Below are 15,575 nucleotides of genomic sequence, written 5' to 3'. Positions count from 1 at the left end.
TCTGTTAGTCATTTAGTTGGTCACTGAAGGAGAACGGAGCAGAGTAAGTCAAGATGCGGACTTCTTCACTTACAACAACAGAAAAGCCGCTTACCGACCGACCACCTCACTACAAGTACAAGTCAGACCAAGTTGGATGTTTCGCGTTTTGTCTCCGGCTGAACAAAATCAGTTTGCGATTACTCACCAGCTGGAAAAGCAAACAAAGTTGACTAAGCACTAAGCCAGAAGAGGCATCATCAACATCAACAACATTATTATCATTATCAACGTCATTGTGACTGGAAAACCAAGACTCGAGCTTGGTTTGCTTTAGTTTTAATTTTATTTTTTTTTTTGTTTTTTTTGTAGTTTCTATTTCAACCGAAAATCCGCTCAACTGTAAAACTTGCATAAAATGCAATGGTGGCTCATTTTTAATTGTTATTGTTGTCGACTAAATTTTTAGCTGAAAGTAGTCAGTTAGTTGTTCGGTTGCTATTTGGTGGGAAACCTTGGAAAAATGAGCATGAAAAATCTGTGCATAATTGGCTGGAAAATGTTTGCGCAATTTTGCCAGACCGTGTTAATTATGAGGTTTGCTTTTATTTCAACCCCACCTCCATGCTATATCCTCTACATGTTTGTTTAATTGCTTTTACTTAAAAACCAATAAAACGAAACTAACCTAAAAATAATATGAATAAAAATAAATTAAATGCACGATGCGCCTGCGAGCAATACAAATGAATTATGCGTTTTTCAGACAAATATTGAAATGGCCTTTATTCCCATGCATTCAGCTTTTGCAGGACCCTATGCAGGACCCAGAAAAACTGCATGTTAGTTAAATCATAGCCAAACAATTGCCGGCGACAGTCAATTGTAAAAACGAATATACAAACACACATATATACATATATATATATATATATATTTATATACAGATATCTATAGATATGTTATAAAGATATATGGAGAATAACGGGCAACGTTTGTCATGGCTCTATCAATATGCCAATATGAGAAAAATGAAGCAGAGTCAAAAAAATTTGTATTTTCGAAACGAAATAATAAAATTGAGACAAACTATGGATATGATCGAAATTTGTGTACTCATTAGGCTGTACTAGTTTCAATTAGTCTATTCTTCTATTACCAACTAAATTTGGAATAATTAATTTAAATGTCAGTCAATCAACAATTTTTTATTCTCTTTAATAGGATAGTTTTGGCTTTTGATGCCTTATATGCTCTTTCTTGTAAGGATATAAAAGGACAACTCCAAAAACGCCTTTTGACTTTTCCATTTGTGTGTATGTGTGTGTGAGTGTATGAGTGTGTGTGTGCATTGGACTGCATTCGTTTTACGTTTACTGGCCCGTTTATTTATTTCATTCTGTCTTTTCTTTTATATTATTGTTTTATTTATTTTTCTTTAGGCCAATTAAATTTTTGGGACCATTTCGATTGATTTTATTAACACACGGCTACACAATTTCTCTGGCCAAATTAAAGTAAATATATATTTTTTCAAGTAACACAAAGCTATGAGATAAACATTCCCTTAACCCTGGTGAATAAAAATAAATGTCTGACATGTGCAAAAGTGTAGAAACTTTTTCATTCCAAAGGGGAATTGAAAAGTGTAATTAAAGGGTTGAATATCTGGTACAGGAAATCTCAAGACTCTTGATATATTTTATTCTGTTTTGCGTAATAAAAGCAATAAAAGTGTTTAAATATTTACACACAACTCACACGCAAAAGAGCAAACAAACCAACAAACAGACAGGCAAAAAAAAAACACACATATACACAGACACCCACAAACAGAAAGCTGAGGCAAACAAAAACCTTTCTTTCGTCGAATCATACATATATGCAAATAGATGCTAAACAGGAGACAAGTCATCTCCGTGACTTTGTCTGGCATCCTTGAAGACGGTTGAATATATGAGATTTACGCTTATACGGGGCGTATACTTGATCGATTTCGCGCAAAACTTTCGGCTGCATTTGGTTTGGTTTTTATTTGTTTGGCTTGGGTTTTGCCTTTGGGTTGCGGCTTGAAAGTGATTGTCGGTGTCACAGAGATTTGTGCCTCTCCACTTGAACATCCCATATCCCATGGGGTGATGTATGTATGTATGTACGTGTCTGTGTCGTTATGATGTTTGCCACCATCAGAGTTGCCTGGCGTCTCTTTGGTGCAGCAGACGCAATGCACTTTATGTTTCGGTCCTGTTGACGGCGATGTCAGAGGGTGCAGCAACGTCTGCTGCTTCTATTTGCTACTTTGCAGTGGTTGTCAGTATCATCAGCAGCATCGTCATCATCATCATCATCATTGGGTTCAGTGTCTGCTGTCTGCCCCTGAACGCTAATCCTTGATGGCAATGTTTCTGTTGTTGCTGCTGCTGGTTGCTCCTGCTCTTCTTGTTCTCCTTGCTGTTATTGTCATGTGCAAATGTGTTTGTGAAATATGCAAAGACATAAATATTTCAGTGGGTGTGAGCAAATGTGTTAGAAATGTGTGAAAATCACCCTGTGAAGAGGTAAAGTCATGATATCCAAAGAAATCACTGGATGATGTTAAACTGTAAAGACATACAAGGGGGCGTAACTACATACATAGTATGCCAGTATTGGAATGCACTTGTTTGTCGTTCTGGAGAAGAGATTTATCTTTAAAATGTGGTACATAAACAGGTTTACTTCTAAACAAACACTCACTCTGCTCGCCTTGACCCCCAACTAAGTTTAACTAATTAAGAAAAAATTAAATTTTCAGTGAGAAAATTGTTTCATTATGGCAAAAACCAAAAGCAAAGATGGTGCACTAAAAGTGACGTTATTTTTCCAACTCAATAACAAAATTTTCTTATAAAGCAAATATTTGAATGCCTTCAAAATGTGTTTTCTATATAATTTTAGCAAGTTTAACGCTTAAAGTGTCAGGCTGTTCCAAGTTATTATCGCTGATATCATTGCTAAGGGCTTACATAAACCGATTCTTCTGTGGTTGACATTAAAAGATTTTGTTGCATATGTTTTATAGCCTATTTAGTTGATATTTTAACTATACTTAGTTGCCTTGTCAAATTTAGTACTTTTTGAAGTAGTGTTATTCTGAGTGTATTTGGTTTTGTATTAGTTTTGCAATTAAGTGTTGACTTAAAACAAATTCTGCAAAGTATTTTGTCTATAATTTATATTTTTGATCACAAATTGTGTCATCTCCGACAGACCATGTTTATTAGGCCATGACCCAAACTGACCTTAGACAATTTCTCACACATTGAGCATTTCAGATTGAATTTCAAATTGAATCATATGGAATAAAGCAGAAGAAAGGGGTCGGAAAATTTCTAGATTTTCAAGCACTGGCATTTATTTTAATTTATGTGTAAATTACAGACATTCTGATATAGAGAAGCTGCAATCATTTGCATTTGAATGTTAGTATGTTATGTGTTGAGTGTTTTGTTGGCATGCAAAGCCATCTGTAAGCTTATACTCCTATGCATGTGCAGTATGGATTGTAATCTCGCATTGATTTGTTACACAAATAGTAAACAACAGCTAAAAAAAAATTCATTGCCAAGTTCGAGTCGCAAGTCCAAGATACTCAAAACATGGAGAGGGGTGCAAAAAACAAAAAAAAAAACTCAAATACTCATTTAAATGCAATAAAAACAAAGTTTGCCTAGGCGGTGGCGTTCAGTTGACGACCTCTGTGCTAAAGTTCTGTTATAGGCAAGTTTATTAGCGACTAAGATTTAACTAGAATCCGGTTTTTGACTCAGCTTCTAAACTGTGACTAAGTGCGAAACAATTGCTGGCAGCCAACAATTCAATGAGTTCTCCGCGTTGCCATATTTTCGAGGATGCACATTCCTTGAGCCATTAACTTGCCACTTGAATCAAGTGATTTGTGAATGTGCAAAGTCTGAGGTTTCACTGACTTTGCTGTAATTTACAGACAATTGCTAATTTTCTATAGTTTAGAGTGCATAAATTATTTAACACAGCGAAAGTTCACTTCAGAAAGATTAGTTGCCATAGTTATTATTAGCCATTTATTTTATTACCTCATTTATTTACTTTGCGAATGATTACAAATTGCTTATTTACAAGGAAGTACAATGTCCAAATAATCTGAAATTGGACATAAAATTTCAACGATAAAACTAAACCAGTTTGCGGATTACATATTCAAGGTAGTAATTAAACTAGATTCTAGAGAATACCAAATAGATATGATTAATTATATATCAATAAAAAATCAGTTAATTGTCCTGTCATTAGACACGACTGAGACAAAGTTGAAGTTATGCAATTAAATAGATTTAAAGATTAACAATTTTAAAGTCATTATGGCATGTATTCATGGTTATATGTAAGTAAACTATATTGTTTTCTACGCAAACTTAAGTAGTGTGGTTTATGATTAAAGATTTAGTTCAAGGTGATATATCGTTTGCGATTTTATCAGCTGCAATGCTAGTTATGGTTGCCTGATTCACTCAAATAATGAGTTTTAATCTTCTGATGTCGTAAAGTCATTTGACCCCTGACAATTCCGCATTCTTCTAAATGCTCAATTACTCAAGCATTATATATTTCATATGTAAATATAGAACTACCAAAATAGAATTGTGATTTTAATTTTAAAATAGCCTTTGTAATGTTTCCATATTCAGTTCTTATGCATAACTCTTAACAATTTGAAAGAATATTAGGTTGTTGTGTTTGATACGATAATTTGGCATAGTTTTTGGTTTATTGCATTTCCAACTTTACAATTTCCAACTATTCATTTACAGAATATGTGTAAAATTTCTCATTAATGGTATCTACAATGTACTTACATACATATACATACATACAGTGTGTAAGTGCACATTTCACATTTACTTTCTCTAAACGTATTTTGCTGCTCTGCTATGCTCTGTAACGATTCGATTTCATTTTGAAATTGACCATTTTGTAATTGCAATTTCAATGCTTATGCAGCTGTAAACTAGAATTTTGAGTTCTCAATTTTCAATTAACATTGACAACAAATACGCTGAGTCAAGGCAAACATGTAAGAGAGACAGTGAAGCTAGCGAGCTGGCTAAATGAATACGTATACAGAAAAGATGGGGGTGCGAGGGGTTAAGCGAGTACTAAGCGAATTTCCTGTGCAAGTCATAAAGTGCAACAAATTGCAAAATTCTACAAGCATACTCATACAGGGCAGAAAAAAGAACACAAATGCACGAGTCATTGATTAATGCAATAATTGAAACTTATGCGCTATGACAGGTTAATTTGTATCAAATCACATCAAATTAACTATGAACTGTAAAATATTCATTATGCATATTTGATTGCATACGATATGTGATTTCTTACAGTGTAGTTTTGTGGGTGGTGGGGGACCAACAATGTTGTGCTAAAACTCGTAACGCATAAAAGTATGCTACGTGCAGGATGAAATAATATTAGAGACTAACATCAATGGCGAGCAGGATAACAAAGAAGCGAAAATCATAGTCTAACAAGAGAGTCTCGTGTTTCAAAGCTTGCAACTCCTTTAAATAAAATTGTGGTATTTTATTTTTCAAAATAATTTACATTGATAAATGCATACCATACAGACAAATAAATTCCTTTTTTTGTAACTATTCTTTAGCCATTCATTATTCGATTTGTTTCTTCCCCTCGTTGCTCTTTTTTTCTGTTTTTTGTTAAGGATTCAGCTTCATTACTAACACATGAGAGCACTCTTTTGGCGCTGACCGTCGAAAAGATTTTTGGTTGCTGTTGTGAAATTTTATTGAGCGTAAAATGTTGTGCAAATTTTTGTGCTCAAGCGACAAAGTGGGATAAAAAGTAGGCCCCATTTTAAGTATTACATATATGTATGTGCAAAAATAAACATAAATATTTATTACTTTGGCAAAAGGGGCATTGTTTGGCTTCCGCTCAAGCGTCCTCCTCTACCTATTTCTGCCCTCTCTCTTTCTCTCTCCTCTTGTGTTTCTGCATGTATTCAAAGGCTTTTGCATATGTAAATGAGCTTTGGAGATTTTGCAATTTGTTTTTTGTTTTTTTTTTTTGTGTAGTTTAGTTTGCTGCTGTCATTGACCCGTTTTATCCCAATTCGAGACAACATCGGTCTGTAAGTAAATTCAGCTAAAAGCAATAAAACCAAGCACTCAAGTGGCAAATACTTCAAACTTCCGATATGCTTTAGGGGGAATCTTTTAAACTTTGCCTATTCAGATTCCAGTTTGCTAAAAATTTAATAATCAATAAAATACAAATATTTTAAATTAAAATCTCAATAAAAAGGCTATGATGATTAAATACTTAATTTACAAGGGTTAAATATCAATTCGATAGATACAGCAAAATTATGTTGTTTGATAAATTCTTTTATTCATTTCATTAGAAGCTATGTTTTTGGTCGTTCTTAAATAAAATAATACAAAAGCTAAACAAAAGCAAATGGACTAATAAGATTATAATGAATTTAAAATATATAGCATGAATAGCATGTTTTAGTTTTTATTTTGGTTGACATGTAAGTCACACGTTTTCAAAATAAACTGATAAATACATCATATCTGTTTATAATTTTCTGCCTTAGGTTTTTGGTTGGATGAAATCAATAATTTTTTTTGACTTCCATGTATTAAATCTTATCCTTGGACAGTAATCCATAATAGTTGACGCCATAAAAACATAAAGATCATAAATATATGCCGCACATCTCGCACAGGCAAATAAAATGGCAGTAAACCGAATGCCCTAGAAATATGTGACTCGAATGAGTTAGACTATTTGTTTTGTCTGTGTTTATAGACTTATTTACCTGTCTCGCAGTCCGACATAAACAGCAAATCCTAGATACTTTAGATACGTTACGTGTATATCTATCTATGGCTAGAGATAGCAACAAAATGTCTATGCCAGTTTAGGACAGACAAAGGCGGCAGATAATCATTTCATTTTACAACTTTTTTTTATTTGCCCCAAAACTTATGTGTGTGTATGTGTCTCTGTGTGTGTGTGTGTGTGAAGTTCACTTTCGGCTCATTGTCGCAACGTTTCGTTGCTTTATCGTTCTGTTTGCGTTTCCCTTTTATGGCGGCGTTTATACACAACATACAATATATTTGTTGGCAGGAAATACCTTTTGTATTCGATAGATACAATCGCAACACGCAACAATTTGCACTTCTTTATGTTTGTTGAACTTCAAACTTGGCTCCATTTCTCCCTCTTTTTCCTTTTCATTTTTTTGTGTTTCTTTTCTTTTTGGTTCTATATGTATGTATTTTACTTATAAGCATATTTTACTTTTCGTGCATGTGCGAGCGCTGCTTGTGTGATTTTATTTATTTCCTGCCTGCCTGCCAACTTGCCACCTGTTTCACTCTGCCGCCTATCTCTCCCTATTTCGCCCCAATAGCTCTGTCATTCTCTTTGCCTTCTGGCCCCAAATCCAAAACTCTTACAAAAGACCATAAAGATTTCAAGTAAAGCGAATACAAATCTGTGCAGCCAATAAGGATGTAGATACACAAGTATCTCACAGATACGCAACTTTAAAGATTCACTTGTTCTGCTTCCTGGGCTTGGGGATTGCCTTCTGTTTGCTGTTTTTATTACATTAAAGGATACTTTTCCCCAGTTTGCTTGTTGTTGGATTTATTTTTTGTTTTTCGTTGTCGAACAACACCTTCTTTTTCGTGCCTGACCAACTTCTTTTGGGTAGAAAAATTATTGCACAAAACTTTTATTTGTTTTGTTTTCTAATTTGCAGCTACCTCAAAAAATTGGGGGCAGGAAGACTAAGGAGATTTTGGTAAGGTAGTTCTGGTTATCTTTTGAGTTCTTTAGTTTTGGATTAAATTTTGCGGTTTTTGCGGTAAGAATATAAAGTTTTTAATTAGAAGCAAAACAAGAAAAGAAAAATTTAATTAAAATACAACTTTATTACAAGTTCATCCAATCCAAAATCAAAAGCGGTTAACCGATTGTCTAAAACAATCAAAATATAATTAAGGCCGTCTGTGAACAATCTCTTAAGATGCCTTATGTAATAGGCTGTTTCGTTTGAATTGTTTACATATATATTTATTAAAGGTAAATGTGATCTATGATTTTTATCCTCGTTAGCACGACCGATTCGCAAGCTCGTTCAACCCAGACTGACTCGACGCTCTCTCGTACTTCGCTCTCATTTAGAGACGAGCATGTTCTCTCTCTGAGACATGAGAGAGAGGTACTACCGTCTTACGTGAGCAAGCCTGCTACAATTCGGCCGTCCTGACAAAATAAGATCTCCTGATCTTGGGTGGTATACATTATTTCATATCTTACGAGCTATACATTTTTTTTGTTTATATTTTACAAGCTATTACATACATTTTTTCTTTTATTTATATCTTACATCAATTATTAAAACAAAAGCTTATGATTACATTAAAGTCAACTATTTCAAGTTCTTAACCAGGGCTTAATATTTTGGCCACACCATACTCCCTGATACGGGTTACGGGAAAGTTGAAATCCCTCTACATCTTTCAGTAAAAATCTGTTGTTTTTCAGGACTTTATCTACTACATATGGTCCTTTGTTTTTTGGTATTAATTTTCGAGATATTCCCGTTGTACTGTCGAAATTTTTAACCATGACATAGTCCCCTATTTTATATTCTTTTTGCCCTGTTCTTTTACTATTGTAATACCTTTCATTGTATGCTTGTGCTTTTTGTTGGTTTAACGCTGCATTCTTTCTTATCATTTCAAGGTTTATTTGATTTTCTGTATTTCTTAGCTCTTTAATCTCTTCTTTCAGTTCGTCTGTAACTACTCCTCTTTGTTCTATGCCAAATAACATTATACTGGGGTACTGTTTTATACTTCTGTGAATTGTATTATTTAAAGCATACTCTACGTTTTCGACAACCGTATCCCAGTAATTCCCCTTATCTGGATCTGTCAACTTTGCCAGCATAGGCCCTAGACTCCTGTTTATTCTTTCTACTTGCCCATTGGCCTGAGGGGAACCCGTTGCTATTTTAACGTGCTGCACCTTTTGTTCAACCAAAAAAGATTCGAATTCAGACGAAGTGAAACAACTCCCTCTGTCAGATATTATGCATTTCGGCCTGCTATAACTTCTAAAATACGCTTTTAAAGCATCTATTGCTTCTTTTGTTTTTGTGGTTTTTGTTGTATATAGCCTAACGAATTTCGTAAAACCGTCTACTACTGCAAATATGTGTTTTTTAGACCTTCCAGCTTCTATTGGTCCATAGTGATCGATATGGATTAACTCGAAAGGTTTATCGCCTTTCGGTATACTGTTCAGAAATCCATCGCCTTTGCCGCATTTAGGTGAGAATGCTATGCATCTCAGACAATTTTCTATATGTCTCGTTGCTTTATCCTTAAGACTTGGGAACCAATAACTTTTGCCTATTGCGTCCAACATTTTGTCTCTACCTACATGGCCTAATTCGTCGTGGTATTTGTATAAAACGTGATTTTCCATTTCTTTTGGAACGTAGAACAATATTTTCTTGTCATTGGACTTTCGGTATAATACTCCGTTTCTCATTTCAAACAATTTGTGCTCTGATTTTTCTAGCATTTCCTTTATTTTTTTTAGTTCTAAGTCTTTTGCTTGGCAAATAACTAGGTTGTGCTCGAAGCTATTCGGTTCTATTACCATGATATTGGTGCATCTGCTTAACGCGTCTACGTGCTGCATTTGCTTCCCTGATCTATGCGCTAACTCGTAGTCGTACTCTTGGAGTTCAAGGGCCCATCTCGCGATCCTAGGGTTTAATTCTATCTTATTTAGTGTAAGAGTCAGAGAATTGCAGTCAGTTAAAATTTTAAATTTCTTTCCTTGGACATAAATCCTAAATCTGCGCAGGGAGTACACAATCGCTAACGTTTCGAGTTCAAAACTGTGATACTTCGACTCAACCTCGCTTGTTCTCTTCGAAAAATAAAATATTGGGTGTAGTTTTTTATCCGCTTTCTTTTGTAATAAGACCGCCCCAAAACCTAATGCGCTTGCATCACAATGAAGCTCTGTATCGTCTCTGGGGTCATATATCGCCAATACTGGTGCTTCCAATAGTATTTGCTTCAAGTTGAGAAAGCATTCTAATTCCTCTTTTCCGAATTGAAATTCTTTGTCTTTTTTCATCAGGTCGTACATAGGTTTAGCGATTATGGAAAAGTCTTTTATAAATCTTCTAAAGTAGGAGCACAAACCTAAGAAACTTTTCACTGCGTGTACATTGCCTGGCACTGGAAAGTTTTTTACTGCATCCAAACCTTTATCGTCAGCACATATTTTGTTTTCTGTGATTTTATATCCCAGGTATTTTATACTTGACATGAAAAACTCGCATTTGTCCATTCGTAGTCTTAATTTGTTTCTTACTAACCTATCAAAAACTTCTTCTAGAGTCTGTAGGTGCTCGGTTGTATTTGCACTGGCTATCATTATGTCATCCATGTATACTAGGACCTGCCCTTTTCTGATCATGTCTTCAAAAATTCGGTTTATAAACCTTTGGAAAACATGTGATGCATTCTTGATCCCCATTGGCATTCTTAGGAACTCGTATTGACCAAGCGGCGTGATGAAAGACGTGTATTTTACTGACTCTTTATCGACGAATACATGAAAATACCCATTTTTAAGATCTAATTTGGAAAAAACACGTTTGTTGACTAGTCTGTCTAATAGATCGTCGATCAATGGTAACGGATAGTTGTCCTTGATAATCATCTTGTTCAGTTTTCGGAAATCTATGCATAATCTGATGTCCCCTGTTTTCTTTTTCACTAACACTACTGGAGACGCATACTCCGAATCGCTTGGTCTGATAATTTCTTCTCTTATATATTCATCTAACAATTTCTGTAGTTTTTCCTTTTCAGAATATGATAACCGTCTTGGTGCGTAACTAAATGGTTTGCAATTTTCTAGGTTTAATTTCATTTCACATCTGATATTCGGTTTATCCGGTCTTTGCGCATTCACATACCTATCCCTGACTAGCTTATCAAAACTCTTAGCCTTTTTATAATCTATGTTTTCACCGATCACGTATTCTGGTTCTGGGTTTTCATTGTCGATGTAAAAAATTTCTAACATTCTCCTTTCAAAGTTATCTTCCATATTTGTTTCAGACTCACTACGGGGTTCCTTTAATTTAATTTCTTCAATCCTATACTTTTCCTCATTTGTACCTTTAATGATATTCTTTTCAAACTCTAAAGTCATTTCTTTATCTATGCATGTCCTTTTGTTAATAACATTGTATTCAATAATTTCCTTATCTGCATTAACATTTTCTGTATTAATTTTATCATTTGCACTAATATTTCCGTTTTCTGTATTACCCGTTACACTTATATTAACAATTTCATTTTCCATATGTTCTGACGTCAACATTCCAATTTCTTTAAAATTAACTTTTCTTACGTTATCGTGGCTTTGAGAAGTAAGTAGCGCACTTTTTTCAAAAGAATCTAAATCTAATTTAAGATTACATGATGTCAAAAAATCCCTTCCAAAAATTACATCGCGACTCATAGATTCGTCTGGGATAACGAGTAAATAAAAGTAAATCTTTATTGAATTTTTCACAACGTAACATAGTAATTTTCCAAATGTAATGAGAGGACTTCCATTTAGCCCTTGATAAGATTGCTCGACAGAATAAAGATATGAATGATTAGGTAAATGTTTCTTCTTGATTAAGGAAACTGGACTCCCCGAATCTATGAGGCACGCTGCAATAAAGGAATTACTTGGCGAATCTACAAAATGTATAATGAATTCTCTTACGAAATTGTTGCTGCTCTGGTTCGTACGGTTGAGTCCATTAGTTTCACGGCTGCCCTTCCTATCTGGACATTTGGCCGCCCAATGCTCCATGGATCCACAGATGAAACAAGAGCCTGGTACACGGTCCGGCCTGTTGCAGTCCTTCACCAGGTGTCCTCTAATGTTACATCTACGACAGCGCATCTCTTGGAGCTTGTTTGCTCTGCCAGTTTCGTTTTCATCTTTAGCTGCGCGTCGAATGTCCTCTAGATGTATCTCAGCGAAAGCAGCTAACATCTGCTTAGGGTTGGCGAAACATTGGATCCGTGCTTGAGTGCGTAATCCCTTGTCAGGTATACCCTCGATAACTTTATCAAGGAGCTCCTCTTCATCGATGTTAATATTGTTGGCTAACATTAGTTTGTCGTCCAGATAAACTGCAAACTTTTCGCCAAACTTCCAATTACGCTGTTCGAAATGACGACGCATTTGTGACTTGGACATCTTCTCTCCAAAAGCTGCCATTAACTGTTCGCATAGTACTGCTACTGGCTCGCGAATACGTGTAACCTCCGAATGAAGCCATGAATGCGCCTTGCCTTTCATCTTGCAAATGAATAGCATTCGTAAGTGAGTGTTGCCTATGTTATACACTTCACCGATATTTTTAAGCTGAGCCACCCACTTTTTGGAGCACGATTCGCCATTGAAGTCCATCAATACTTCCTTCGCCAGTGAAAAAGCTATACCCATCGATTCGCCGTTTGAGTTGCCAGAGTATTGGTTGGTGGCTTCGACTGTGGCGTTGCCATTGATGGGAATGCTGCTGTCATCGATATTCTCATTAGCTACGTTGTTATCGATAACATTGCCAGTGGCGTTGCCATTGTTTTCCGAATTCTGGAAAGATCTGCCCAAATCGTGGCCATGCTCGATTCTAGGAATCAGCAGTTGAAGTTGTTGTAGTAATTGTTGAACCAACGCGACATCGTTGTTGTTGTTGAAATTGGAGTTTACCGCTTCTTGTTGTACGCTTCTCGGAATTGCGTCGCCAATTGACGCTTCATTTAATTGGTCTGGGTTAGGCATCAATTGGATGTCGTCTAAATTATGCTCTGAATTATCATGTTCGTTCCAACCAGGTGGGGCAAGACCACGTGTTTCGACTGGCACACTATACAGACGAAGCACTAATTCGTTTCTTGAGCCGTTTGTTGGCATGTTTAAAGTTGATAGCCATTGTTTTAGTTGGTCGAGGGTGAAATCGGATAGTTGAACTGCGTTACTCATAGTTTTGGGTTAGGACCACTTCTGATATTGTAATAGGCTGTTTCGTTTGAATTGTTTACATATATATTTATTAAAGGTAAATGTGATCTATGATTTTTATCCTCGTTAGCACGACCGATTCGCAAGCTCGTTCAACCCAGACTGACTCGACGCTCTCTCGTACTTCGCTCTCATTTAGAGACGAGCATGTTCTCTCTCTGAGACATGAGAGAGAGGTACTACCGTCTTACGTGAGCAAGCCTGCTACACTTATAAGTTATATGTTTATTCATCTACTGTTTAAGAGATAAAAAAAAGTTTAGTGATGCTAAGCTTATTGTCTATTAAAAACATTTTGTGTGCTTTTTTCCTTAATTGCTCATTACTTAGATGATATAAGAATCTTAAAGAGCTAATAAAAACCCAGAAATTTAAGCCCATTATCAGAAGAAAAATATTTAGCATTTTAAAATCAATCAAGTTCAAAAACCTTAGGCTTTTAATTTGATATTAAAGAAAAACTTACATTTTAATTGGATTAAACGTTTAATTGATTTAGTCCTCTGATTGAAATATTTTCATTCATAATTTTCTTGGTTTACATGAAGTAGAAAATAGTTTCAATTGATGCAATTTGTTAAACAATTTTAGTTTCTCAGTTTCCGACTCGTTTCTTACATTCCCTATATCAGTTTCAGTCTGCTCATGTGGCTACTTACACAGTGTTTAAACAATATTTCTTAATTGAAATGCTGCAAGGTAACTCTTGACTTGTGAGGCAAAAACCAACTAACATTAGCAATGACAGCAGGACCAGGACATAGCTCATGAGGAAGAGAGAGAGAGGCTTGCTGTTGGTGTTGGTATGTGGCTGCTGCTGCCACAACAAGGATGCCTTCTTCTCTCCTTAACTCTCGTCGTACCAGGCCATTGTCTGACTCTGACTCCAGCTTTTTCCACTCCCCCTTGTTGCCTTATTTTCGTTGGTATCGCAAGAGCTGCGAGCTGAGCAGAAATTAATTACATTGAAGTCATTTATCAAGAAAGTTTATTTCTTGCAGGCCAAAAACGCAAAAAGGCAAACTAAACCAAACCGAACCGAACCAAACCAAAACAGAAATAGAGGCAAAAATAAGAACAACAAACCTCGAAACCCCCTTGAAACCTCCCAACCACAGGTTGTCAGTTGTTGTTTCCGTTACTTAGTTGTTGTTATGCTTATTTTTATTTATTTGGCCTGCCCATTTTTGGTGCAAAAGTAAATCAATAAAATGGCACGGGTCTTAAGGTTCTTATGTTCTCTTATTTACCCACCCCTTTTCTATTGGTAGGTGGGTCTTACCCCCTGTTTGGCGGCCACTTTTATTTTGTACAAAATAATTGCGAAACTTTTGCACAGAAACCGGGCAAATTGTTTGCTGCATTTTCGATTAGCAAAATGTCAATTTCAAATGAAAATAAAAAGCAACTACCAAAGCACTTGGCCAAATTGTCGTTAACTGGGCAAACTGTATAGAGACAAGCGGCTAGAGGGGATATGAAGGTTACCACTGAGCCATTTTCAAAATTTGATTTCATTCCGAGCCAGCAAAAGAAAAAAAAATGCAAAAAACAAGTGAGGGAAAAAATAAAAACGAGAGAAAGTAAAATTGGCTATGGCCAGGGATGAGCCAGGCAATGGAAACAGGAAAGAGGCAAAGGCCAGGACATGACAGCAATATCCATCACGATGGCTAAAGCATCAGCATCAGCTTCAGTTTCAGCTATTGACGATATACAAAAATTGGTTTAATCAACTGTGAAACAACTGCAGCAGCAGCAGCAGCAGCAGCAGCAGCAGCAGTAGTAGCAACAGCAACACCAACAACAGCGACAACGACAACGACAACGACACTAGCTAAAATAGCCAAGCACAACAAGAGAACAAGCGACAATCGTGGCCAGAGTTTATATTGACAGGCGTCGGAACAGGCAACACAAGCAGATACAGGGACACTAACAAGAACAACAAAAACAATACCAACGGCAATGTCAACTATATATACATACATAGATGGATTAGAATCTTTTATACACGAAGTGATATATACTCTTAAAACAGACTTATTTCATATAGACATAGCTGCAGAATTTCAATTTTATCTTAGTCTTAGTATTTAAATGCACGACAAATAACTATAGTAACTAGCACACGTTGCTTCTAGCAAAAATGTCCAAGTGACAATTTTAAATAGGACCAGCAAAAAGTTTCAAGTGATGAATATTCAAAAGTTCAAGCAAAATGCCAAAGTAATGGTACTCTGATTTATATTGACACTCGCAGTAAACTTAATGTAGCGCAATTTTCTGCGCTAACTTTCAGCTACTGTCGTTGCGTGGGGCCATCGATTCACTTTCCTTGTCAGTGCACAGAAATAATAAGAGCAACGGCAACAGCAACACCATCGACAACGACAATGGCCACAACA

At 35.8% G+C, this 15,575-nt stretch overlaps 1 protein-coding gene across 1 annotated transcript in view; it reads left to right on the top strand.

Annotated features, from left to right (window-relative positions):
* The window catches only part of LOC6651283 (ABC transporter G family member 20), a 53,312-nt gene that overhangs the window by 5,730 nt on the left and 32,007 nt on the right, over nt 1-15,575 (top strand). The window lies entirely within an intron of this gene.

Source organism: Drosophila willistoni, chromosome 3R (genome assembly GCF_018902025.1).
Source record: "Drosophila willistoni isolate 14030-0811.24 chromosome 3R, UCI_dwil_1.1, whole genome shotgun sequence".
In the NCBI taxonomy this organism is placed as follows: Eukaryota; Metazoa; Arthropoda; class Insecta; order Diptera; family Drosophilidae; genus Drosophila; species Drosophila willistoni.
This window is presented reverse-complemented; position numbering and strand designations above follow the sequence as displayed.